Source organism: Coregonus clupeaformis, chromosome 28, assembly GCF_020615455.1.
Source record: "Coregonus clupeaformis isolate EN_2021a chromosome 28, ASM2061545v1, whole genome shotgun sequence".
Lineage (NCBI taxonomy): Eukaryota > Metazoa > Chordata > Actinopteri > Salmoniformes > Salmonidae > Coregonus > Coregonus clupeaformis.
The window spans coordinates 20,694,457-20,720,876 of NC_059219.1; positions in this window are offsets into that span (position 1 = coordinate 20,694,457).

Consider the following 26,420-nt stretch of genomic DNA (forward strand, 5'->3'; position numbering starts at 1 on the left):
TATCTAACAATTTCACAACATATACCCAATACACACAAATCTAAGAAAGGAATGGAATTTCAGAATATATACATATATGGACAAGCAATGACAGAGCGGCATGGACTAAGATACAGTAGAATATTATAGAATACAGTATATACATTTGAGATGAGTAGTGCAAGATATGTAAACATTATTAAAGTGACTAGTGTTCCATTTCTTAAAGTGGCCAGTGATTTCAAAAGGCAGCAGCAGCCTCTAATGTGCTAGTGATGGCTATTTAACAGTTTGATGGCCTTGAGATAGAAGCTGTTTTTCATTCTCTCGGTCCCAGCTTTGATGCACCTGTACTGACCTCGCCTTCTGGATGATAGCGGGGTGAACAGGCAGTGGCTCGGGTGGTTGATGTCCTTGATTATCTTTTTGGCCTTCCTGTGACATCGGGTGCTGTAGGTGTCCTGGAGGGCGGGTAGTTTGCCCCCGGTAATGCGTTCGGCAGACTGCACCACCCTCTGCAGAGCCCTGCGGTTGCAGGCGGTGCAGTTGCCGTACCAGGCGGTGATACAGCCCGACAGGATGCTCTCAATTGTGCATCTGTAAAAGTTTGTGAGGGTTTTAGGTGCCAAGCCAAATTTCTTCGGCCTCCTGAGATTGAAGAGGCTCTGTTGTGCCTTCTTCACCACACTGTCTGCGTGGGTGGACCATTTCAGTTTGTCAATGATGTGTACGCCAAGTAACTTGAAGCTTTCCACCTTCTCCACTGCGGTCCCGTTGATGTGGATAGGGGGGTGCACCCTCTGCTGTTTCCTGAAGTCCACGATCATCTCCTTTGTTTTGTTGACGTTGAGTGAGGACCACACTCCTGGCACCACACTCCCAGAGCCCTCACCTCCTCCCTGTAGGCTGTCTCGTCATTGTTGGTAATCAAGCCTACTACTGTTGTGTCGTCTGCAAACTTGATGATTGAGTTGGAGGCATGCTTGGCCACGTAGTCATGGGTGAACAGGGAGTACAGGAGGGGGCTGAGCACGCACCCTTGTGGGGCCCCAGTGTTGAGGATTAGCAAAGGGGAGATGTTGTTTCCTACCTTCACCACCTGGGGGCAGCCCGTCAGGAAGTCCGTAAACACACCAGCCAGCTGGTTATGCTCTGAGGACGCGGCTAGGGATGCCGTCTGGGCCGGCAGCCTTGCGGGGGTTAACATGCTTAAATGTCTTACTCACGTCGGCCACGGAGAAGGAGAGGCCACAGTCCTTGGTAGTGGGCCTCGTCGGTGGCACTGTTATCCTCAAAGCGGGCAAAGAAGGTGTTTTGCTTGTCTGGAAGTGAGACGTTGGTGTCGGCGACGTGGCTGGTTTTCCTTTTGTAGTCCATGATTGTCTGTATACCCTGCCACGTCTTGTGTCTGAGCCATTGAATTGCGACTCCACTTTGTCTCTATACTGATGTTTTGCCAGTTTAATTGCCTTGCGGAGTGAGCAGCTACACTGTTTGTATTCTGCCATATTCCCAGTCACCTTGCCATGGTTAAATGCGGTGGTTCGCGCTTTCAGTTTTGCCTTAATGCTGCCATCTATCCACGGTTTCTGGTTAGGGTAGGTTTTAATAGTTACAGTGGGCACAACATCACCTATACACTTCCTGATAAACTCAGTCACCGTTTCAGTGTATTCGTCTAAATTATTTTCGCAAGCTACGCGCATCATCTCCCAGTCCGCGTGATCAAAACAATCTTGAAGCGTGGATTCCGATTGGTCAGACCAGCGTTGAATAGTCCTTAGCACGGATACTTCCTGTTTGAGTTTCTGCCTATAGGAAGGGAGGAGCAAAATGGAGTCGTGGTCAGATTTACCAAAAGGAGGGCGGGGGAGGGCCTTATAACCATCCCGGAAGTTCGAATAGCAATGATCGAGGATTTTAGCAGCCCGAGTACAACAGTCGATATGTTGATAGAACTCCGGCAGCCTAGTCCTCAAATTTGCTTTGTTAAAATCCCCGACTACAATAAATGCAGCCTCAGGATATGTGGTTTCCAGTATGCATAAAGTCCAGTTTAGTTCTTTGGGGGCCGTCGTGGTATCGGCTTGAGGGGGGATATACACGGCCGAGACTACAACCGAATAAAATTATCTTGTTAGATAATACGTTCGGCATTTGATTGTGAGGTATTCTAGGTCGGGTGAACAACAGGACTTGAGTTCCTGTATGTTACTACAATTACACCATGAGTCGTTAATCATGAAACACACACCTCCGCCCTGTCTGCGCGATGAACTGAGAACCCATCTGGCTGGACCGATTTCGACAGAATATCCCCAGAGAGCCATGTTTCCATGAAACAATGTTACAATGTTACAGGCCTTGATGTCGCTCTGGAAATAAATCCTTTCCCTGAGCTCTTCGACCTTGTTATCCAAAGACTGAACATTAGCGAATACTATACTTGGAAGCGGTGGGTGGTGTGCGCGCCTCCTAAGTCGAACCAGCAGGCCGCTCCAAGTGCCTCTCCTCCGCCGGCGATGTTTTGGGTCAGCCGCTGGAATCAGTTAAATTGCCCTGGGGAGAGCAAACAAAGGATCTGCTTCGGGAAAGTCGTATTCTTGGTCGTAATGCTGGTGAGTTACCGCCGCTCTGATATCCGATAGTTTTTCCAGGCTGTATGTAATGATACAAGACACTTTCTGAGCTAATAATGTAAAAAATAATTTCCTAAGAGCTAGTCGCGAGGCCGCCATCTTCGTCGGTGCCAACTAAATTATCCTTATAACTTCTGTGTGCGATTTTTTTATAATCGATTCAAGGACATACATCTGGTGGGATAGAAGCAATTATTGGTACCATGATTGTCTTATAAATATATATTTACACAAAGATGCCTGCTAACAATGCCTGCAGTACCGCGGTCAGCCCTCAGCGTCTCTGGCCCTTTGGTTATGTGCTGTAGAGGTTCACAAAGTGTGGCGGGGGAGAGAGTGTCAGCCCTTTAATGTCAGTGTGAATAAGGACATCTGTGGGGCATGCCCATGTATTATTCAGTGGACCCTGCTGCCTCTCCGATGACCTTGCTCTATTACCCCCCAGCACCACACACACAGCACACTGGCCTGGTCCACACTGACTAGCACAGTGGGAGGGTGGGAGATGCTGACCAACACTGGACAGAGAGAATGGCGGAGAGGGGGTGAGAGAGAGCGGGAGAGATGGACAGCAGACAGACAGGGAGACAAACACAAAGACACACAAACACACAGAGACAATATATAAAGAGTGAAAATAAAGGGTTTTCAAATTATTTACTGTTTGTGTGTGTGCATGTGTGCATGTGTGTGTGTGTATGTGTGTGCATGCGCATGTGTGCACATGTGTGCGTGCCATAAAGTGATTGACGGAGGGAGAAATAAACACAAGCATACAACATCTTAACCATCATCAGTAGCATCAAACAGAAGAGCAGCAGAGAGGAAGAGGAGGGGTTGAATATTTTGGCGTGCGTCCAGAGAGGGTCTGACTGACTTTCTGCTTCCCCCCGAGCAGTGTCAGCCCCGTCAAGCTGCCACTTCAAATCCCCCATCCCACTGATATGAGGCCTGTAAGAAGTTCACAGGCCCTTCAAGAGGACAGAGCTAAAGAGAGAGGGAGAGAGCAAGCGAGAGAGAGAAGGAGAGAGAGATAAATAGAGAGGGTGAGATGAGGAGATGAAAAGAGAGATAGGATGAGAGACACAGAGGGAAAGAAAAGGGTGAGATGAAGGGAGAGAGTATTTTTAGTATTTTATTAGGATCCCCATTAGCTAAAGCAGCAGCTACTCTTCCTGGGGTCCGTACAAAACATGAAACATGACATAATACAGAATATTAATAGACAATAACAGCTCAAGGACAGAACTACATCAATTAGAGGCAGAGAGATGCAAAGACAGAGAGAGAGATAGCCAGAAAGAAAAAGAGAAAGAAAGAAAGAAAGAAAGAAAGAAAGAAAGAAAGAAAGAAAGAAAGAAAGAAAGAAAGAAAGAAAGAAAGAAAGAAAGAAAGAAAGAAAGAAAGAAAGAAAGAAAGAAAGAAAGAAAGAAAGAAAGAAGAACATAGATAGAGATACATTGATATAGAGGCGGAGGAAGACAGAAGCTCATACAGGACTATTATAGTTTGCGAGTTGTACCCAGTCGGCACTTCTAGCCATGTAAAAAGAGGAAGTAGAGGAGTGCCGGCCAAACACACACACACACACACACACACACACACACACACACACACACACACACACACACACACACACACACATACACACACACACAGTGCTTTCAAATAATGTGTGAGAGTGCTGATCTTCCCAGACAACACCCCAGCCTCTCTGATGACACTATGAAGTTCATATAGACCCACAGAAGAGAAACACTTGGCCTTACTGTATCTCTCTCTCTCTCTCTCTCTCTCTCTCTCTCTCTCTCTCTCTCTCTCTCTCTCTCTCTCTCTCTCTCTCTCTCTCTCTCTCTCTATCTCTCTGTCTATCTCTCGGTTTCGCTCTCTCTGTCTTTCTGTATTGCTTTCTCTCTATGTATCTTTCTGTAGTATCTGTCTGTCTCTCTGTATTGCTCTGTCTCACTCTCTCGCTGCCTCTCCCCTTCTGTCTCCAGCTTATCCAGCAGAATTTAAAGTGTTGTTTTAATGGCTTACATGTGTACCGATTAAGAATCTGGCACACGAGCAAGCCCCTTTAAATGGGCAATCTAGGATTCAAACAAAAACCAAGAAAACACCCCACCACTTTGTTTGTTAAACAACTGAGGGATGGGGCTGGAGAAATGGAACCACTCTCAAATGTATAGACGGTGCAATGATTGCAAGGACTAACCATCTATAGGATCAATATTATCATTTTAACAATGTTTTAAAGCTATAAAGTTAGTTTACAATCACATTGTTTACAAACGATGGAGTAAAACAATCTTATATTTTGGGTTGTGATTGAGTAATACAGTTCAATTATCTTTAATGGGGCAATCTGGGATTCGAAAAACAACAAGGTGAACAGCTGAGGGGTAGGACTGAAAAACCACTCTCAAATTCATAGACAGACCTAGTCTATGGATGCAAAGACTGATCATCCATGATCATAACTTTTTTATTTTTTTTACAAACAATGGAGGTAAACAAGCAGATATTTTGGGTTCTGATGGGGTTCGACAGTCGAACTAAGCTCATGAGGCATTTAAAAATGCTATTCTTCAATAGTCAATGGCTATGTATCGTTAATTTAAAAAATAGATGTACCAATCACAAATTCCCCCTTTAATAGTGTTGCTTTACTCAGAGTTTGTTGTTGCTCTGTTCTCTGTCGAGGGGATTTGGAGCTAAGGGTTTTTTATTGCCTGGGTATGGCAGGAATGTATTTTGTGAGACTTTAGGTATGTTGCATAGCAGGGATCCTCACACACGCGGCATCAATCACACACATACATGTAAACACACAACTTACACAAACATGTAGTGTTTCTTGGAATGCACTTAAGTACAGTATACATACAGTATGCATGTACTGTTGTGCAGTGGAAAGATGCAAATCACTTCAAATACTTTAACAGGGCTTGATTGAGCTTGTCTGGCACAATGGAACCAATAAATTGATACAAAAAAAAACGCAGGTAGGCTAAAGCAAACAATAATAGCTGGTTTACTGGATACATTTACATTTTAGTCATTTAGCAGATGCTCTTATCCAGAGCAATTTACAGTTAGTGAGTGCATACATTTTTCATACTGGCCCCCCGTGGGAATCAAACCCACAACCCTGGCGTTGCAAGCGCCATTCTCTACCAACTGAGCTACAGGAGGCCTAGTCTTGGACTAATAAAGCATGCTCAATGGAGAATCTCAGGTTAGGCCTGGACTAGGCCTAATCTGTGTCCGGGAAATCGGCCCTAAAAGTATTAGAAAGATTTCAAATAGTATTTGAACCCAGCTCTGGTACTGTGTCTATGTACTGAATGAAGACATTGCGTGCATGCCTTACCCAAATATTACCCTCCCTATTCACTAGCTAGCCAGTCCTCAACCAATGTGTGTGTATGGTTGCAACCCAAATAGCACCCTCTTTATATTATGTAGTGCACTACTTTTCACCAAAGCCCTATCTGTCCTGGTCAAAAGTAGTGCACTACTGTATATAGGGAATAGGGTGTCATTTAGGATGGACACTATGGGTATGGCAAGTGTCCTGCGCTACCAGACCGCACCGCTAGGGCCAGGGTGTCTCTCTCCCCTGTAAAAGCCAGCTTGGCAGACACATACGACCCTGCGGTCGAATAAAAAAGCCCAGGCGTAAAATGAACCCAGGCCTGTAAAAAGGAGAAAAGAGTGCGCTCATTGCTGCCTGGCCTGCTCCATGTATGTGTGTGTGTGTGTGTATGTGTGTGTGCCATGTGTGGAGCTGAACTAATGAGGGGTTGGGGGAAGGATGGGGTGAGGGTGGAGGTAGGGGTGTAATCAGCACCACTCAGCCGTGGAAGGAGCGGGGGGCTCCTCTCGGGGCGATGCCCAGGCCCTGCAGCGGTGCCCACAGAGTCATGCCAGGGCAGATGTGGGTGTGCCTGGCATAAGGGGCACAGGAAGGGATGGAGGGGTGTAGGGGTGGGGATTGTGGGTTAAGAGCACGAGTGTGGGTGGGACCGAGAGAGAAGGTGAGCGTGCCGAAAGAAGGGAGAGACGGGTGGAGGGAGGAAAGGAGACAGTACACAATCCTCCTCATCCTCCCAGTCACCCTATTATTATCATTAAGAAAGCAGTAAGCTGTAAACGGTCCCTCTAAGCAACAATGTCACTGTGGAAATGACTCCATGGACACAGATATGTAGAGCAGGGTTGTTGTTTTTGATGAAGCGGCACTACACACACACAAACACACACACGTACACAAGCATCCACAAAGATGTACATAAGCAAGCATGCACACACGTACACAAGCATGATGGCATACACACACACACACACACACACACACACACACACACACACACACACACACACACACACACACACACACACACACACACACACACACACACACACACACACACACACACACACACACACACACACACACACACACACACATCTCTCTCTCTCACACACACACACACACACACACACTCTCACACACACACACACACACAAACTTAAAGGGAGTGTAGCACTTCTTTCTCAATGTCAGAAACACATATAATAGTAACTTAAGAGCACCCAAAAAAACATTCCCAAATTACAAACTCTTTAAGGTAACAAATTCACCCATTTTCTATACAGCCTGCCGAGTGCGGGCTAATCCTCGCTTAGCCCATGGATCTGGGGGCATTTCGGAAAAGCCCAGAGCCATGCTTTCTTTGGAGGGGTGGATTCGTATTTTCCTCATTGGGAAAGTCTTTTTTTAAATCTTAGGATCAATGTTGTTACAGTTGCTTCTTGTTGAAGAGGCAGCTGCCAACGTTAGCTTGCTGTAGCTAGCTGTCCTCTACCTCTGTTTCTGAATGAATTTGCTAGCAAAATCAGTGAGCTCGATTTTGTTTGTGTACTGCCATATGTCGATAACATAGCTAAGTTTGTCATTGGTGTGGGTTAGTAAATATCCTAAATCTAGCCAGCTAGATGGCAAGCTAAAACTGGGGAGAGAGGGAGGAGAGAATTCACTTTCTGTTTCATCTGCTGCTGGCTTGCTAATATTCCCTAAAATACGTAAAATTAGATTTTTATTCTATAAAGATTGTAATTGTGCCAATATGTTGTGAATATTGTATAAAAATCCTCACAGCCATTTTCCATACTAAAAAGTGAAGTGCCACTTATAGCTTACTATGAATAGACTACAGGCAATATGTTCCTCCACCATGTGAGTCATAGAAATTACGATCTTGCATACGGGGCTTTCCCGCAGTCTTCGTGGTTTTTATTTGCGGGGAGCATAAACCCATGTATATTAGTTAATATACATCACCAACTACATAAATATCTGTTAGGGTCCATTATCTGCTACCTGGACTTATATTACCAAACCAAGATAAAAGACATAAAACACAAAAAAAATACTTTGGAGTACCTTAATTGATATCATGGGCAGAAAATCTAATTAATCTCCATCGTTCATTGCAGTTGATGGGTCATTTATAACAAAACCTTTCGATATCTGCCAATCATTTCAATGACTATTCCAACTCAGAAGTAAAATTAAATGAACATCGAACAGTGAACCATCATATTTTTGTATAGAAAATCTAATAATGAAAGAGAAGAATTGCTGATTTGAATTTCGTCAAGTTAATGTGGTAAGCCACCAGGTACAGTCAACCTTGATGTGAAACTATTGAGAATGGTAGCAGACTGTATTGCCTCCCCTATTTGTTATATCTTTAAATCCTAAAGGAGTGTGTGTGTCCACACGTGTCATAGGAAGCTAAAGTAATTCCACTGCCTAAAAATAGTAAAGCACCCTTTGCTGGCTCTAACAGCTGCCCAATCAGTTTGCTGCCTGTTCTTAGTAAACTGATGGAGAGAATTGTATTTGACCAAATGCAATGCTATTTTTCAGAGAACAAGTTAACTACTGACTTTCAGCATGCATATAGAGAAGGGCACTCAATGTGTTCTACACCGACTCAGATGACTGATTGGTTAACATTTTTTATAATAAGATGATAGTTGGAGCTGTATTGTTAGATTTCAGTGCAGCCTTTGATGTTATCATGAATTGTCATTGAAAAAACTCATTTGCTATGGCTTTACACCACCTGCCATCACATGGTTGGAGAGATATTTATCCAATAGAACCCAGAGATTGTTCTTCAATGGAAGCTTCTCTAACATCAGATATGTACAGTGCGGTGTCCCTCAGGGCAGTTGCCTTGGGCCGTTACTCTTCTCTATTTTTACAAATGATTTGCCACTGGTCTTACATGAAGCTAGAATGACTATGAATGCAGATGATTCCACACTCTACATGTCAGCACCCAAAGCCAGTGAGCTCACTGAAATTCTAAATAAGGAGTTACAGTCAGTATCAGAATGGGTGATTAATAATAAACTGGTCTTAAATACATCTAAAACTGAAAGCATTGTCTTTGGTTCAAAACATTATTTAAGACCTAAACCTCAACTGGAATTGTGCATAAAGGGTGTGACCATTGAGCAAGTTGATAAGCTAAACTCCTAGGTATAACATTGGATGGTCAATTATCATGGTCAAGTCATATTGACAAAGGTGTTGTGAATATGGGGAGGTGTATGTCTGTTATAAAAATATGTTCTGCATTTTTGACACAAAAATCAACTGTACTAGTTGTTCAGGCTCTGGTCTTGTAACATCTTGATTACTGTCCAGTAATATGTTCAAGTGCAGCAAAGAAAGACCTAGCAAAGCTGCAGCTGGTTCAAAACAGAGCAGCACGCCTTGCCCTTAACTGCACATATAGAACTAACATCAACAACATGCATGCCAGTCTTTCCTGGTTGAGGGTTAACTGCTTCTGTGATGAAAATTCCAGATTGTCTGCATAATCAAATAACATACAGCTTAGACACCCATGCATACCCCACAATACATGCCACCTGGGGTCTCTTCACAGTCCCCAAGTCCAAAACAAATTCACAGCAATGCACAGTATTATACAGAGCCATGATCCCATGGAACTCTCTTACATCTCCAATTACTCAAGCAAACAGCAAAATTACCTTAAAATAATGGCTAAAAAAACATCTCATGGCACAATAGGGACTGTGAAATGACACAAACACACACACTCTAAAGCACACAATCTACACACACATTATTATTTAGTTGTATTGTTTGTATATCGTTAAATGTGTGTGACTGTTCTTGTCTATCAGTGTATCAATGTTTTGTTACTTGTCATGTTTTATGTTTTGTGTGAGCCCCAGGAAGAATAGCTGCTGCTTTGGCAAAAGCTAATAGGGATCCGAATAAACCAAAGCAAACACAGACACTTCTCCTTCTCCAGTCGACCTCTCCTCTCTCTGAGGCATGGCAGAGTGTTGGCATACAGGCTGCCCTGGGGAGTGAGTGAGGGTGCCCAGCTGCATGCCAACTGTGCCTGCGGGGCTGCCCTGCCCACATACTCAAGGGAGCAGCAGCATCTCTCTCTCTCTCTCTCTCTCTCTCTCTCTCTCTCTCTCTCTCTCTCTCTCTCTCTCTCTCTCTCTCTCTCTCTCTCTCTCTCTCTCTCTCTCTCTCTCTCTCTCTCTCTCTCTCGCTCTCTCTCTCTGCCAGTCTGAGTGATTGACAGGATGTGAAATGCTCTGGGGTTATGGTACAGCTAAGGAGCAAGAGCCTACATAATTGCAACACATACAAACACGTCTAAAAACTCTCCATCTCTTGCTCCCAGCCTCACACAGTCACACATCTAGTGTCACATTGTCATTTGTCAGATCCGCCTCTCATTTTAGTGCTCCAATCCAGGAGTGACACTCTTTGTCTGTCCCTGTGGCCTGTCTGCCTGGTCATTGGCTTTAATGTGCATCTTGACGCCTCACGTCTCTGTGGCTGGGTTGCAAATGGTGCCCTATTCCCTAAATAGTGCACTACTTTGGGTCTATAAGCCCTATGGGCCCTGGTAAAAAAAAGTAGTACACCATATAGGGAATAGGGTGTCATTTGGGACTAACTCACTGTGTCTCGCTATGACTCGCTATGTTTCTGGTTATATGGCTCCCTCTGTGTCTCGCTGCATCTCTCTGTGTGTGCCTCACACTGATTACAGTGTTCAACCACTCACTCCCCTCACAGCCTGCTGGCAATGGCTATGGGGATACAGCCTTCAGCTCAGCAGTAGCACCACTTAGCCAGGCCATCCATGACTGTGTGTGTTGTATCTGAATCAACCAGCCATGTCCTGCTTCCTCAACTCAGGTTGAGGAAGCGAATGGCACCATATACCCTATATAGTCCACAACTTTTGACCAGGGCCAGGGAATAGGGTGCCATTTGGGACGCTATTTGTATGGCGCTGTAATGCCACTGTATGAAAGCTTACCTACAGATGTAGGATCTTAATTTAAACCAGTTTGCTACAGCAGGAAAATAATCCTGCAGCAACAGGAAATTATAATTGTCATGTGGATTACAATTAATGGACATTTTTGAAGGGGTTGATACCTTTATTGTAAGGGAAAATCAAGTCTGAAATTTGGAAAAGACAAACTTCAGAAGCCTTTTTAAACCTCAAATACACTACAAGTTTTACATTTCCTGCATTGCAGGAAGGTTCTCCTGCAACGGGGTGATCAAATTAAGATCCTACATCTGTAAGTCCCTGTAATGCAGGATGTCCCCATAATGTGAACTCAAACCCTAAATACATAAAATCGCAACCAGCCAAGCTATAAAGTTTTAGCTAAAAATAAAAAAGCGATGAGAGAACATGTTGTACAGTATATCCATGTAAGAATGTGCTTGCCAATATTTTCCTCTTGAAGGACAATAAACGTGATTCTGATTCAAGTCAAAATCATTATTCTAACCATTTTTATGAGGTTTGCATGTGGATTAGCGTTAGCATGTTCAAGTTTACATGTTTACTTTCTCTTTCTTAATGTCTTGTGACAGCTTTTACAGTGAACTGGGTAATTACAGTAATAGCCAGTGGCGGCTGGTGAAAAATATTCTCGGTGGGGCTGTGCCATACTTTTTTTTTCCTGTAACCATCGCGATATATTTTAACACAAACTGCAGGACAGCAGTGCTCAGTGAAACATTCAGTAATTATTTAATGCCAATATTAAAAAGTTGAGGCATTCTTACACAAAAACATATTACACAAACCCAAGCCTTTCATTTGCATTTAAAGTGAACTTTTCACCATTGGTAGTAAACAGGCAACGCAACAGGCATGCTGTCAGAACAGAGTGGAAAGTGGACAATAACATGAAATTATTATAAAGTTTATAGGAAATCTTACACTGTATGAAAGGATGTATAATATAGAAATGGATATCAAGTGGATGAACTCAAACCTTTGACTGGAAGAATAGCATACAGTATTTTATGATCATACTAAATGTGACTAATTGTTAATGTGCTCCAGAACTGCAACAATTAATTGATACAAAACAACATATATACAGTAATATTAGCAAAGACACTATTAAGACTTTCTAGAGTACCATATATAACTGGATTTTTTTATGCTAAGGTCAACTATATACAAAGAAACATGCGGCCAGAGCTGCTCTGTGTGTGTGTGTCTGTCATCTTATTTGTACAGGAATTTTGCCCGTCTGTCCTTCTGAGTGGCAAACCTCTCAATGACCCCTTTGATTAAAGTCAGGAATGTCCCTGACAAGTTTCTTCTCCATGGAGAGCATGGCCAGAGCGTTCAGGGCGATCCTGTGTCATGCTGTTTCTCAGGAAGGTCTTGATCCTTTTCAGTGTAGAGAAGCACCTTTCTGACTCAGCAGTTGTCATGGGTGTGGTGATGAGGATCTTGAGGAGGCTGGCAGTCTCTGTGAAAGTGCTCTGAAGGTTGTTCTCCATGAAGAACTGGTACAGGGGCACTGCACCACTACAAGCCTTGAACTCACTGTTCTCATAGATGAGGGACAGTTTGGTTTTGAGCTTGGCCTTGTTCAACATGGGGTACGCCTCCACGGTTGTTTCAAGCGCTGTATCGGGAACTTCACACTGTGTTGTGGGAACAACTCTCCGTGCAATAGTGTTGCGCTGATGAGGTGCTGGGTGAAGGAGAACCTCTCTTTGGCATGACTCAGGATGGTATCACATACCTGTAAAAGATACATCATCAGCTTTAATTTGCAATTAAGCTATTTTGATGCAAGTGATCCCTGACTGACACATGCCTATGTCCAACTCAAGTATATGATTACCAAGGTGCTGATTGTTCAGGGTTTTGGCTACATACTACCAGGCCTGAAAAAAGTTCTAGGTGGGAAACACTGACAATTACATCACAACTTACCTCTATAGCCAACCTCTGTTGTTCTCCTGGTCCCAGCATCCTCCGTCGCTTGATGGGCTGTTGCTGCTCGTCAGATGCGCTGTCCCCACACAAAGAGGGAATTGAGGCCCTGGGTCCAAAAATAAAGTTTAATTTGATAACTTGCAATCAGACTTCTTAACTCACTGTAATTCCCCCTCAACACACAACCAGTGACTTATATATATATATATAGACAGACAGACAGACAGACAGACAGACAGACAGTGTGTATATACACACAAACTATGTCTAGTAACTGCTTTTAACCTGTGATGTACATAATTAACTGATGTTATTACGTTTTAAAGCCTTTTTCTATTACATTTGTGAGAGGGATGCAACATAATTTTGTTCTGCTGTTCACTTAGCAATAAAGTTAATATTCAATAACAACTAGGCCTCTTCTAGAAATTGACCTGGTGGACACCTGAATAATTATTACAAACTGTGTAGTACTTTCCTGCATTATTATCAACGTCTGATTGTGTCTTCTCTTTCCTTTTAAAATACTAAAACAAATATAATTGTGACGGCTCTATGATAATCACTCACACAAGCACCAACTGGCAGTGGGTGGAAAACGTCAGTCGTCTGCGTCAGCTTGAATGGCGATAAAATCAGCACTCTTTACTTCCTCCAGGATGTAATCCTTAAGCATTGACAGCATACAGTCCAACAGCTCGTTCTGTATCGTCTTTGACGTGCCCTTAAAAACGGTAGCTGTCTTCAGGTGCTCCTCCAGCACACTGTCGAGGGAGGCAACAAAATCCACTAAGCCCCGGAAAATGCCGGGGTTGTCTGAGGAGTCAGTCTCCTCGTGCCCACGCAAGGCCAACTCAAAAGCCCCACAGAACTTCCACACAATCGATAATTTTGGATAGAATGTGCCTGTTTTTATCCACCTCCTCATTGTGTTTCCTCACCGCAATCCTGTGGCCGTCATCCAGCTGCGTAGCAATGTTCACCCTTCCTAATACAGCTAGCTTTACAGAGTTGTCCATGTGTGCCCTGGTGTTCTCATGTTTCTTTACCTTCTCTGACAGGTGCTTCATATCCCTCACTCCGGTACCTGTCCATGCTGAATCTGACCCCGTCGTTTTAAAAAGCAAGCACGGAAAGCAAAATAAAGCATTAGCATCAGTGCACCCAGCTAGCCAAGCCTTCCTGGTGTACCAGCTACGGGAGAAGCCGCGCATATACTGCTTCCCTTTCTCGCTAGCCTGCTGTCTGATTGAGAGGTCAGGTTGATCTGGGCCCAGCTCTTTCACCCGAACTTTCTCTGACAAAGTTCTCCTCTCAAACGGATCTTGGAGGAGAGATTTCACCGAGTTAGGGTTGGGTCTTGGAGGAGTAACGTTTGCGTTCGCCATTGTTGTCTAGTAAAAATGGCGTCACTGGACCCCGGTCCTTATTTTATCAGGGGGCGAGCTTGGGGCGGTAAAATAATCGCCCTCCTTGGATTCGATTTAAGATCGCTTATTGACTACATTTTATGTCATACATTCATATCTTAAATTAGCAATTGGCTTAACTGCTACGTAGACCCGCCTCCTCGGGGCACTTTCTGTATCGCCCAGAGCTGACGAGGCGTTTGACAGGCAGAGGAAAGGTTGCGAATATGATTTTCTATCATATCTTACACATATTACTGTGTGCATTCCATATTTCAAACACACAAATATTGACATACTGATGTTTTTATTATTATTATTATTATTATTTTTTATTTTTTTATTTTTTAAAATAATTTTATTTAAGGGCGGCGCCCTAGCGCCCTCTATCGGCCAGCCGCCACTGGTAATAGCGCTAGCTGTCTTACGCGGAACACTGATGGTGGGAAACATTAATAAACAAACAAACACTGACACTGATGGTCTCACATCTACTGTGAAAAAGGACCCCTCTGTGCTCGGATTCTGTGTGTCATTCCCCCCATTTTTTTCAAAGTAATTGACTTCTTGATGCCTGGGATGGATATAAAAAGCAAAACATGCCCAACGGAGCACGTAATGGGCTGATTTGACTAACGTGTGAGTGCAGAGGAGTGGAAGGAGAAGGAAAGGCATGGGGCCTTTCCCTCAGCAGCAGCAGCAGCAGCAGCAGCCAACACAGACTGACCGCCCCAGACTGATGACATGGCTGCCTGCACGACTGCCTGACTGAACTGTCACATTTAGGCAGAGCTGTGAGTCTATGACTGTGAAGAGCTGAATCTGAATTTATTGATGTCACGGTTTCGGCCGAGGCTGCTCCTCCTCCTTGTTCGGGCAGGCTTCGGCGGTCGTTGTCCCCGGAGTACTAGCTATCAAAGTTTGATGTTTTCGATGTCTGTTTGGTTTTGTCTGATTGTGTACACCTGTTCCTGTTTGGTTGATTATGTCTCCTATAAGTTTCTCGTTTGGTTAGTCTTGTGTTGTGTGTTATTGTCCGCCTGTCCGTAGGAGCTGCGAGTTTCTGCTCTGTTTATTTGTTTTGGTGTTTTTACGCACAGTTTGCGTAATCGCTCGCCTCTGTTTGTTCGAGGCCCGTATTTTGTATTTTGTCACTTTATGACAAGTAAAGTCTGTTGGACTAAGCCTCTGTGTCCTGCGCCTGACTCCTACACCACATCCACATCTGCTCCTGACAATTGAGCTGAATCAGAACTGGCCCTGAACTGAATCTGAACCAATTGAGCTGAATCTAAACAGATTGTGAACTGAGAATGTTAGTCAGTTCATTGCTGACTATGCTGATTCAGATTGAATCATGTCTTCATTCAAAGATCACCTTGAATCAATCTCACCTGCCCATACAGATACAGTGAATTACATGACTAATCAGATGAATTCTGATGTCTGTAATATGGATGATGACACTCAGACTCTCATTCCCTCATATACATGTGATGTCAAAGTGTGAATGTGTACAGTAAATGTGTACACTACTGTACATTAGTCATACTGTGAATGCCAAAAGTAAAGGTATGACAAGCCACACTGTTATTTTGACCCAGCCAGTTGGGTCACTTAGTTGGGTTGTTTTCTTTGAAAACTGGAGGCATGGCTTAGTAGGGGCGTGACTTTCAGATAAAAAAAATTGGCCACACGTGAGAGTAAATGTCATTCTGGTTAATCTGTTCTGCTGTATTGTCATCATGTTAAGGTTGAGCACTAACACTTTTTTTGTAGCTTTATGATGCTTACACAAGAGTATGAGTTCCTCAAGTGCCTATGCATATCCCAATGTTGGGATAGTTAACACTTTGCTTTATAATATTTCAATAATCATGTTATAAAATGCATATTAAAATATGTAATGTGCAAAAATATTGAAGGAAAATATAAATTTGCAGTGTACAAACTTAACATGATGAATAGGAATGACATTTACTCTCCCGGGTGGCTGAACATAACTGAAAGCCACGCCCCCAATAGTTTTATTGTTTATATACGATGTGGAACTGTTTCATATATTTGTAGACCACAAAAGAGATCGGATGTCAAACTGATCCAGTCCGAACCCCTGTGCCTGTGGTCTGAAAGCAAAACAAGTGCTTTTAGTCATTTTCTGAAAATGCAGCTATAATGACATTGTTATTCCCATACTTGGTCATTTAACACTAATAATGTCTGTATTGAATTAACAGAATGCCAAGCTGTGCAAGAGACTGTCTCTGTTTCTTGTGAGACTGACACTGCATTCACCTGCCCCACAACAACAACCGCATCAACGGCACTAAAAAGGCCACAAATAGACGAATCCTTCTACTTTAACGTTAGTGAAGGATTGGATAGTAGGCCTACTTTTCATCTGGATTGAAACTATCACAGACGCTGAGGACGGACAAGAAAGGTAGGCTAGCTCACCCTTGCTGTTGTAGTGAGTAATATATTTGCCTTTGTGTAAATATTTCGCCCTGGTCATCTAAAAACTGTTTTGGATATTTAGCTTGCTAGCTAGATAGTTATTCCATAAAGCCATCACCGAAAACCACATGTTTTCATCTTCTTCTGTGGTTTGGGAACTTCCTGTTCTTTGATGGACTCTGGCTGTATTGAAGATGACGGCAAGTTTGAACATTTTCAAAGTATGCGGCATCCGTCTCGCAATGGAGCCTTCAACTACAAGGGTGGGTTGCGATTCCACGCCATTGTGGACGTCCCCATTGAAATGACATCCGGCGCAATGTAATGGAGTGCTTATGGGTAATGTGAACGAGGCTTTATACAGTTGAAAGCAGTATTTTAGTTGGTAATACCTTGGCTTGCTGTAGTTGCCTAGCATGATAATGGGAACGCGTTTGCAAAATTCCTGCATAATTGCAGACCATCCTTTAGTGACAATGCAAAATAACATTGCATCGCAAATGTGCTAGCTAGCTATACACACAAAGTGTTTATGTCTGGCACGTGCTAGCTACAAGACGTATCGTCAAAAGATTATACTAACTAACATCGGTTACCTGTGGTATTATGATGCCTGATCACGATGTGTTGTAGACCTGCACCCATTAGCTAGGCTTTATCACACGCAGTGGTGGAAAAAGTACCCAATTTCATACTTGTAAAGATACTTTAATAGAAAACGACTCAAGTAAAAGTGAAAGTCACCCAGTAAAATGCTACTTGAGTAAAAGTCTTAAAGTATTTGGTTTTAAATATAATGAAGTATCAAAAGTAAATGTAATTGCTAAAGTATACTTAAGTATCAAAAGTAAAAGTATAAATCATTTCAAATGTCTTATATTAAGCAAACCAGACGGCACAATTTTCGTGTTTTTTAATTTATTTATGGCTAGCCAGGGTCACACTCCAACACAAAGACATCATTTTAAAACGAAGTATTTGTGTTTAGTGAGTTTGCCAGATCAGAGGCAGTAGAGATGACCAGGGCTGTTCTCTTGATAAGTGTGTGAATTTGACCTTTTTCCTGTCCTGCTAATCATTCAAAATGTAACGAGTACTTTTGGGTGTCAGGGAAAATGTATGGATTAAAAAGTACATTATTTTCTTTAGGAATGTAGTGAAGTAAAAGTTGTCAAAAATATAAATAGTAAAGTAAAGTACAGATACCCCAAAAAACTACTTATGTAGTACTTTAAAATATTTTTACTTAAGTACTTTACACCACTGACAAGAGTTAGTTATAAAACATATTTTACTTTATGTTTATGTAGCTATTTGATTTTGTCCCAGACCCCTTTGCACTTGGCTTCTAAGTACATAATCTATGAAGACTGTCTCCTGCAGTTATTTAATTCCTGTCCTGTATGCTCCCGCACCTGTAGCCTTGATAAAACCTCCGTAGGCACCCTACTCATTGTGAAGCAGAGCTGCCCTCACTGTGAACACAAAAAGCAATAGAAAAGTCCACCCTACATTGCCAATACCAACCTCCCAGCTGGAAATGTACATATGTCAGAAGCCACAGCATTCAGTTCTGGATCCTTTGTAAAAATCAATAAGGTACATCTTTACTCACTTACCAATATTCAACTTTGTGTTTATGTAATCTACATTTCATTAGTTCCCGATGGCCTGCCTTTTTCCAGTTCCTTTCAGCGCTGCAGATGAAGACTATATGCAAACTGCTAAATCCCACCATCTATTGGCAGTGGAAGACTGACCAGAGGGCCCTCATTCAGCTGGCTTCAGAGCAATACTTGGTGGGGACATGAGAGCTGACACACCAGGTAGGCACCACATGTACAACACTACTATACACTCAATGGCCAGTTTATTAGGTACACCACCCTGTTCACGAAAATGTAACGTGGCTTGCTATATAAAGCAGGCAGACAGGCATCGAGGCATTCAGTTACTGTTGATTGAAAGTTAGAATGGGCAAAACAAGTGACCTAAGCGACTTTTAGCATGGTATGATAGTCGTGCCAGGCGCACCGGTTCCAGTATCTCAGAAATGGGTGGCCTCCTGGGCTTTTCACGTAAGACAGTGACTAGGGTTTACCGAGAATGGTGCGAAAAACAAAAAACATCCAGTCAGCAGCAGTCCTGTTGGTAAAAACAGCTTGTCGATGAGAGAGGTCGAAGAAGAATGGTAAGAATCGTGCAAGCTAAAAGATGGGCCACAAACAGGAAAATAACGTTGCAGTATAGCAATGGTGTAGAACGGCATCTCGGAACACTCAACTCATCGGTCCTTGTCACTTGGATGGGCTATTGCAGCAAACGACCACAGCGGGTTCCACTCCTATCAGCTAAAAACAAGAAGAAACGGCTCCAGTGGGCATGCGATCACCAACAGTGGACAATTGAGGAGTGGAAAAACATTGCCTGGTCTGAAAAATCCTGGTTCTTGTTGAGTCATGCTGATGGCAGAATCAGAAGTTAGCATAAGCAGCATGAGTCCATGGCCCCATCCTGCCTGCTGTCAACGGTACAGGCTGGTGACAGTGGTGTAATGGTGTGGGGAATGTTTTCCTGGCACACGTTAGGTCCCTTGATACCAATTAAGCAACGTTTGTACTTTTCCGACACCTTGAAGAATCCATGCCCCGAATAATTCAGGCTGTTGTGGAGGCAAAGGGGAGTCCGGCCTGGTACTAGATGGGTGTACCTAATAAATGAGTGAATGAGCCATGAGTGTATATCCAAGGTCTTTATGATTTGCCCTTGTAGAGTAAACTGAGTGTTCTGCAGTATGGGGAAAAAGCACCACTGCCCGCTCCACGGCTGTTGTTATTGTTTTTGTTTTGTTGATGAAGTAGAGCTTGGGAGCGTCGCGCATCGTGTAAAACAAATGGCACAACATACGCTGCTGTTCTATTGCGCATGCAATGATGTCCGAGGGAAAAAATAACTGTTGTTTGCTGTGACTTATTTTGAATGACTTACTATGAATATGGGCCTTGGGTGAGAAATGTCTCCAGATGTCTCCTTTGGCCTAACTCTCCACAGTCTGGGTGGCCAGTACACATGGCCTCTGGAACACTCTGGCTGCATCCCAAATGGCACCCTATTCCCTACTTTTGTAGTGCCCTATAAAGGGAAAAGGGTGCCATGTGGGATGCAGGCAGAGGGTTCCGGAGCTCAGAGTAAGGTGTAACTGGGTGTTGAAACAGCTGTGTCAGGAACAGGTGTAAGAGGTGGTGCAGTCCCCCTCCCCCGCTGTTTAATGACTGTGGTACAGTCCCTCCACACCTAGCCCCCCCCACCTCTGATGATCACACACACACACACATGCATACACATACACACACACGCCCACTGTCAACCACACATAACATCATCCTTCCATGCTTGTGGCCACAAATGTTCATTCCACCCACAGCTTTGGCCTGAAAATGCATATTGGGCCGGCACCTACATACATACCACCCTCATGTTACCCAACTCCCACCTCTTCCCCCTGTCTCTCACTATAAAACTATACCATACTTGCCATCCTAGGGCTGGGTAACTGGAGAGTGTGGCCTTTTACGACAGTACAGAGTGCTTTGGGATGCACAGAGAGGCTGTGTCCCAAATGGCACCTTTATAGTGCACTACTTAAAGTATGGAATAGGGTGCCATTTATGGAATAGGCTGCCATTTATGGAATAGGGTGCCATTTGGGATACAGGCACAAAGAGAGACAATCTTCTTCTTCACACATTCCTGTTAGAAAGCATATTGAGCTGTTTAACGAGACTAACTACAATGGTTCTTTACACGTTCTACAAGAGCTGGACTGCTGCCAAGTCGCCCTTGTGGAAGCAAAGGTGTGTGTGTGTGGAGGGTGGGTGGGGTTATTGGAATGTGTGTTGCGGGCATGTGCTTTGTGCATTTGCAAACATAATGTTCTCTAGTTGTGGGTGTCTCTGTGTATTACAGTGTCTACACCTGAGTGAGTGTGCACCTGTGAGGGAGTCGTTGTGTGTTAGAGAAATAAAAGGATTCTACAGGGACAACCTGGACTCAGGGGTAGACGTAACATAGTAAACAAATTAGTATGGTATGTTACATTTGGTATGGTATGTATTAATTTGTGGATGTCCATCATCCATTTCGTATGATATGTTACGAATTACAATTCGTATGATATGTTATGAATTACATTTCATACAATATGTTATGAATTTGCAATACGCATGATATGATACTAATTCCAATTTGTTTTTGTGGATAACGTTAGCTAGGTGGCTAGGTGGCTAACGGTAGCTAGGCTAGGTGTTAGGTTAAAGGGTTAGGGTTAAGGTTAGGGTTAAGGTTAGGGTTAAGGATAATGTTAGGATTAGGAGTTAGGTAAAAGGGTTAAGGTTAGGGTTAGGGAAAGGGTTAGCTAACATGCTAAGTAGTTGCAAAGTAGCCAAAAAGTAGTAAGTAGTTGCTAATTAGCTCAAATGTTGTCTGTGATAAGATTCGAATACACAACCTAAAGGTTACTAGATGTTTGCGTTATACGCCTACCCATCCACCCGACCAACCACCTTCCTTTTGTTTTTGCCTTAGGTAACCTTCTGTTTTATGTAACATATCATACTAATTTGAGAGTCCCAGTTTATGGTTTAGTATGTTACGTCTAGTCTATGAGACCAGCCTGTGACAGGGAACAGTCATGCAGTGTACAAAGAGCAAGACCCGGCTCTGCAAACCCAACACACAACTCACTTCTACACAACTCTGAATAACCCCCAGTCTCACAAATGACTCTAAACAACACAACAACATGTTTTCCATTGCAAACTGGTTTGGAACTTTGAATGCAGCTAATTAAATGTCGTGTGGCGGTTTTTCCTACTTTAAAGAGACACAAGTAACACGCTCGTCCAAACTTCCCGTCCCGAAAACTTTCTCTCGCTTTTAGTTTGAGATGTTATGTTTTGGCCTGACAGTCTCCACAGAGGGAAACTAGCCTATTGGGTCTGGCTAGCAGCTATCTCCTCTATCTGCCTTTCTCTTCAGAGAATGGTTAAAAAGAAGCCATCTTTCATCTGCACTGCATCATCACACCATCTGCATTATTAATGGCTTGATTACTGTAATCAAATATTCTTATTTATTTGAGGAAAGAGAGGCGAGGCTTGGGCTTTTTCTTTCTCCAGACACAAAACCTTTGGTCTCCTCTGCTTGAATTTTTCAGAGGAGAGATGCTGCAATGCCCTCCCTGAGTTAGGAGTTAGTTAGAGGTGCATAAACATGCACATACTTAAGTGTACACATACAGACTCTTTTTCTGTTTCACTCTTTCTCTTTCATACTCACACACACACCCCCCCACACACACACACACACACCAGCTCCACAGATAGAAAGCAGTGTATTGTGTCCCTGCATTAGCAGCAGTATCACTCTACTTCTCACATGATTCCTATAGTATGGTGTCAGCTCGGACTCAGCGCAACATCTTTCAATATCAGCAGGACTTGTTCCCATCTCAGCTGAGACTGAGGCTGTCCTAATATGGATGCCGTACCATAGAGGTTCCTTCGGGTTCAGTCTGCCACTCTGAGTTGAAACAAGTCAAATTACCACATTTACCTCCTTACAAAAAAGAAACATTATTATAGACGGGTTAGGTGACAACGTCACAAAAACTATGCTTGCACATGTAGTGGTTCTGGATGGCCAGATAGCTAGCAACAATGACAAGAAACTGCCATGTGTTGAATCCTAAGTGGCTCGTTCGATCTTGATCTTGATACCATGTCTTGTTTTGAGGCGTTTAGACTGATGTCACGTCTATGCTCAAATTTGCTAGCTAGCTAGCTAACCAACAACTGTAACAATGTATTTGAGAGACAACCCACTGGGCACAGACTTCAATTCAACGTTGGTTCAACATAATTTCTTTAAAATGATGTGGAAACAATGTTGACTCAACCAGTGTGTACCCAGTGGGAAGTGGTCATTGTGCAACTTTATTAATGTTTTCAATAAACATTGGAGACTAAATATACTTTACATGTTATCAACAATCTAAGCAACTGTTTTTCCCCATAGATGTGCACGTGTCGGTTTTGTTGCTAAACAACCAACCCGTCTATGTTTTAAAGAGAGCATAAAGTTAGAATTATATTGCAAAGAGAAACATTTGTTCTGGTGAGGAGACTAAAATAATACATTACTTGTGTAGTGTATGAAGAATTATGACTTTGCTAATGTTTTCAAGTGGAACCTGAGAGGATGTTTATTCAGTTTTACAGGGAGCCGTTTTAGAGTGACACCCCATAGAACAGAGGAAGTCTGTTTGTTGGAGACAGGTGATTGGACAGTATGGGGAACTACCCATATTTTGGTAAAGATTATAAATACTGGGTTGGAACAAAGAAGATCAGAACAGACATATTCTTTCGAGACACTGTTTTCCGGATGATCTTGACATCTGTAAACTTATGCTGAAATCTTGTGATATAAATAAAACTTATAATCAAAGTACAGCATAAGCGGACTCCTTTGTTTCAGAGCATAATTAGCAACGCTTTCTCGACACTACACTTGATAATAGAGAGTGAGGACTCAGGACTAAATAAACCACTGTATTTCTCCCAAGCCTGTCTGGGTTTGGTTTCAACGTCGAGACGCTTTTCCGTCTCACTTCCTCTTTAATAAAGACTGGCTGCCTACTTGTCATCTTCCTCCTTCAATCCCTCCCTGCCTCCATCCCTCCTTCCCTCCCTCCGCCCTGTCTAATCTTGGCGGGCGCTGCCATTTGCATGCAAATTGTCCATTACCGAGTGGCGGGGAGACACCGCACAGCTCCAGTAGGTAATCAAGGACAAAAGAAGCTGGAGAGGCAGAGAGAGGCAGAGCGAGGCAGAGAGAGGCAGAGAGAGAGAAAGAGAGAGAAAATATCACAGGTGAAGCACAACATCAAGCGAGGAAAGACACAAAGCAACATGGCAGAGGAATATGGAGAATAGAAGAGCGAGAGAAGTGAGGAGGAGGAGTGAGAAGCGTTTTGAAGAGAAGTGATTGAGGCAGGGATTCTCCATAACAGCTCTACTATAGGAAAGAAAGCGTACACAAAGGTGCTTCAGCCCAGCTTGAACAAAACATAATTTTCTTGGATAGTTACCTGTTGAAGTGTCCTGTTAGGAATGTGTTTCTGCTCTTTTATAGGGTTACTACACAGTAAGATTGTAGCATGGACAAGTGTAGCTGTGTGAAGGGTGTAGAAGGCCTATAGAAGATCAGTATAGATCAAGTTATAGACCATTGCAGTTTCGTGTCAATCTGTCCATCACCCAGGGTTGTGTTCATAAGGCACCAAACGGAAGAAAACAAATTGAAACAGGTAGGAACTATGTTTCATTGCAAAACACTTTCCCATTGTATGCCCTAATGAACACTACCGAGGTTGATGTGTTTGAGGAATATATAGTAAACAGACTTTGAGAGACAATCTCTCCCTTGAAACCAAATGGGTCAAGTGGAAGCTATCTCTCAGGATTACTGTAAGTTTACTGTACCTTCCAATGGCATTTAAACTCTGAATGATGCTTTGGTAGAGTTCATGCATTTCGTACCAATTCAAATAAATCAAATCAAATTGTATTTGTCACATGCTTCGTACACAACAGGTGTAGACTAACAGTGAAATGCTTACTTACGGGCCCTTCCTGACAATGCAGAGAGAGACAAAAATAGAGAAATAATAGAAAAGTAATAACACGTAATAATAAAAGTATTAATACAGTTGAAGTCGGAAGTTTACATACACTTAGGTTGGAGTCATTAAAACTCGTTTTTCAACCACTCCACAAATGTCTTGTTAACAAACTATAGTTTTGGCAAGTCGGTTAGGACATCTACTTTGTGCATGACACAAGTAATATTTCCAAAAATTGTTAACAGACAGATTATTTCACTTATAATTCACTGTTTCACAATTCCAGTGGGTCAGAAGTTTACATACACTAAGTTGACTGTGCCTTTAAACAGCTTGGAAAATTCCAGAAAATGATGTCATGGCTTTAGAAGCTTCTGATAGGCTAATTGACATCATTTGAGTCAATTGGAGGTGTACCTGTGGATGTATTTCAAGGCCTACCTTCAAACTCAGTGCCACTTTGCTTGACATCATGGGAAAACCAAAAGAAATCAGCCAAGACCTCAGAAAAAAAATTGTAGACCTCCACAAGTCTGGTTCATCCTTGGGAGCAATTTCCAAACGCCTGAAGGTACCACGTTCATCTGCACAAACAATAGTACGCAAATATATACACCATGGGACCACTCAGACGTCATACTGCTCAGGAAGGAGACGCGTTCTGTCTCCTAGAGATGAACGTACTTTGGTGCGAAAAGTGCAAATTAATCCCAGAACAACAGCAAAGGACCTTGTGAAGATGCTGGAGGAAACAGGTACAAAAGTATCTATATCCACAGTAAAATGAGTCCTATATCGACATAACCTGAAAGGCCGCTCAGCAAGGAAGAAGACACTGCTCCAAAACCACCATAAAAAAGCCAGACTACGGTTTGCAACTGCACATGGGGACAAAGATAGTACTTTTGGGAGAAATGTCCTCTGGTCTGATGAAACAAAAATATAACTGTTTGGCCATAATGACCATCGTTATGTTTGGAGGAAAAAGGGGGCTGCTTGCAAGCCAAAGAACACCATCCCAACCGTGCAGGACATGGGTGGCAGTATCATGCTGTGGGGGTGCTTTGCTGCAGGAGGGACTGGTGCACTTCACAAAATAGATGGCATCATGAAGAAGGAAAATTATGTGGATATATTGAAGCAACATCTTTAAAACTTCAGTCAGTAAGTTAAAGCTTGGTCGCAAATTGGTCTTCCATATGGACAATGACCCCAAGCATACTTCCAAAGTTGTGGCAAAATGGCTTAAGGACAACAAAGTCAAGGTATTGGAGTGGCCATCACAAAGCCCTGACCTCAATCCTATAAAAAATATGTGGGCAGAACTGAAAAGGCGTGTGCGAGCAAGGAGGCCTACAAACCTGATTCAGTTACAGGAGGAATGGGCCAAATTCACCCAACTTATTATAGGAAGCTTGTGGAAGGCTACCTGAAACGTTTGACCCAAGTTAAACAAATTTAAAGGCAATGCTACCAAATACTAATTGAGTGTATGTAAACTTCTGACCCACTGGGAATGTGATGAAAGAAATAAAAGCTGAAATAAATCATTCTCTCTACTATTATTCTGACATTTCACATTCTCAAAATAAAGTGGTGATCCTAACTGACCTAAGACAGGGAATCTTTATTAGGATTAAATGTCAGGAATTGTGAAAAACAGAGTTTAAATGTATTTGGCTAAGTTGTATGTAAACTTCTGACTTCAACTGTAAATACACAATGAGTACCAGCACCGAGTTGATGTGCAGGGGTATGAGGTAATTGAGGTAGCTATGTACATATAACTAGGCATAAAGTGACTAGGCAATTCAACATACATGTTGTTAGAAAAGTATAGTTCATTAAAAAAACAATTATTTCCTTTCTTCATCCACTCGGATGACTTGCTATGCCTGTCTCCACACCC